This window comes from Mus caroli, unplaced genomic scaffold, assembly GCF_978045245.1.
Source record: "Mus caroli unplaced genomic scaffold, Mus_caroli_1 scaffold_11, whole genome shotgun sequence".
Taxonomy (NCBI): Eukaryota; Metazoa; Chordata; class Mammalia; order Rodentia; family Muridae; genus Mus; species Mus caroli.
This window is the reverse complement of record NW_028227266.1, coordinates 64230375-64233210: the sequence shown is the minus strand read 5'-3', so window position 1 is coordinate 64233210 and position 2836 is coordinate 64230375.

The following is a 2836-nucleotide window of genomic DNA, read 5'->3' as shown; positions in this document are numbered from 1 at the left end:
CATAAAGCTACTTATGGATTTCTTTCTAAACCCAAATCCGGATTGGAGGCAGACATTTAGAGGGAAGGGGTTCTTATAAGATTTTCTTCTGTAGAACTCTTCCCCGGTCTTACCCATTCTGTCACTGAAAGGCCCCAGTGCAGGCTAAAGAAATAACTGTAACTTTATAGCAAAGGGCGGTATCATGTGATACTAAAAAGAGCCCTGCCTCCCTCTCTGGCCCCCACACTTAGGATCCCTTCTCTCCAAGCTTTTGCCTTCCTTCTTCTGTAGTTGAATCTTGTGAAGAAAGTGTGGTTAGAAGAGATGAATGAGGAAAGATTTTATGATTTTGTAGCTTCCAGAGCACAAATCAGGCACTGCAGCTCTGGTCTCTCTTCTCCAAAGTTCCTGATGCTGAGGTAGAAGCCAGCCAAGCCACACTGTGACAGCCCCAAACAGTAGGACCTCACCTTGAACTGCTTCCTTACCTTGCTTGGTGCTCCCCCTTCTCCTTCTCTCTGCTGCACCTACGATTTGGGGGTCCAGTTGAAAACCTACACCCTATCTTTGATTTCCCTCCTTACCTACCATTAAAACTTTATCTTCCTCCAAAATGTATACAGTCTGTTAATGTCCTCCCATTCTCATTTCACACCACAGCATGCTGTCATCTTGTCTTAGTTAGGGTTTTACTGCTGTGAACAGACACAGGACCAAGGTAACTCTTATAAAAAACAACATTTAATTGGGGCTGGCTTATAGATTCAGAGGTTCAACCCATTATCATCAAGGCAGGAACATGGCAGCATCCTGACAGGCACAGTGCAGGAGGAGCTGAGAGTTCTACATCTTCATCTGAAGGCTGCTAGCAGAATACTCACTTCCAGGCAGCTAGCATAAGGGTCTTAAAGCCCATGCCCACAGTGACACACCTACTCCAACAAGTCCACAACTCCAAATAGTGCCACTCCCTGGGCCAAGCATATTCAAACCATGACACACCTCTACCCTAAATCACAGTGATAGATGGCTAGCTTCACTCTAATTATAAGCTGTTCTCCAAACAGCAAGAGATGGGGCTTGTTTGTTTGTTTCATTAGTTGGTTTTTAGAGATGGGGCTTCTCTGAGTAGCTTTGGATGTTCTGGAACTCACTCTGTAGACCAGGCTGTCCTGGTCTCATAGAACTCATAGAAATCTGCCTGCCTTTGCCTCCTGAGTTGTACAAGTGGGATTTTTTTTTTTTTTTTTTTTTGAGACAGGGTTTCTCTGTGTAGCCCTGGCTGTCCTGGAACTCACTTTGTAGACCAGGCTGGCCTCGAACTCAGAAATCTACCTGCCTCTGCCTCCCGAGTGCTGGGAACAAGTGGGATTTTATTTTGAGTTGTTTATCTTCCTGTCCAAGGAACTCTGTGCAGGATGGAATGTTTCAATCTTGGAGGAAATTGTTATTCAACACTGTGGCCCTGGCACACTGTTTTCTATATCCTTAAAAAAATTAATTTATTTTATGTGTATGAGTGTTTTTTTTTTCCTGCGGTTATGTCTGTGCACCACTTACATCCCTGGTACCCGAGGAAGCCAGAAGAGAACCTCGGATCGTCTGGAACTGGAGTTCCAGACAGTTGTGAGCCACGATGTGGGTGCTGAGAATCAAAGCCAGGTCCTCTGGAAGAGCAACAAGTGTTCCTAACCAATAGGCCATCTCACAACCCCTCTCCACCCTTTAGGTGTAAGGACCAGGTCCAGGCACGTGGGGCAGTGTGTTCCACCCTCTGTCATGTTGAACTGAAAAGGACCTGGGAGCCCAAAGGCCAGCAGAGGGCAGTGAAAGAGAAGTTTGGTCAACTGATGTAGCTGAGGTTAGGGCACCCAGAGTCAAAACAGATCATCATTAATCTATCCCACAAGCACAAAATTCTGGGTGCTGTAGCATGCAGCACACCTGACTAGGAAAGATCGTGTGTGTGTGTGTGTGTGTGCGCGCGCGCGGGATGCTGGAGGTTTGGCTGTGACAGTCACTCTCTGAGCCTGTTTCTTCAAAATAAAAATAAAAGTACATGGTAGAACTTAAAGGCTTTCTTCACTCTCTAGCAACGTGATCAGGTCAGGGCCGAAGGGAGTTAGGGTGATGGAGTCGGCTCACAAAGGGGTTGAACGAGGGAAAGGAGAGCACAGAGTTTGGGATTTCAGAGACCCTCTATTAAGGAACCGAGTCCAAACTTGATTCTGGTCATAAATTCCAAGCTCATGGCCGGGCCCCACCCTGAAGTTCCACAGACCGAAGACCATAGTCACTACTTCAACTTGGGGGAAGAAAGGGGACGAACCTCTTTGTGCACTCATTTCTGAACTGCCCTGGCAGCTGGATCCAGTCCCCCGCAACCCAGGCCCACTGGGTTAGGCAACCTCAAAGGCATCAGCTACCCACTGCCTCCCGGGCTTGCTTGGTCAGCCGCGCCCCCGCCCCGCCCCGCCCCGCCCCCGCCCTGCCCCACCCCGCCAGCATCCCTCGCCTCCGCCTCTGGGCCGGAAGCCCCCTCCCCCTCCGTATCCCCCACCTCCCTAGCCTCTACCCCCTCCCAGTCCCTCTCCCTTCTTTGGTCCGGGAAACCTCTCTCCGCCCTCTTCCTGCTACTTCAGCTCCGCCTAGGTTCTTCCGTCCATTCCCGGAGCTGAAGACAGGTCCCGCCCAGGATCCGCCCTGGCCCCGCCCCTGAACCCCCAACCCGGCCACGCTCCTCACCCAGCTGCGGGCGGGGGCTTGGAGGCCGCTGCACCCCTCCCTGGCCCCGCCCCCAGCCCCCGGAAGCCCCTCCCCTGCTCCAGCCCCGCCCCCCGAAGTTTCTTGGGCC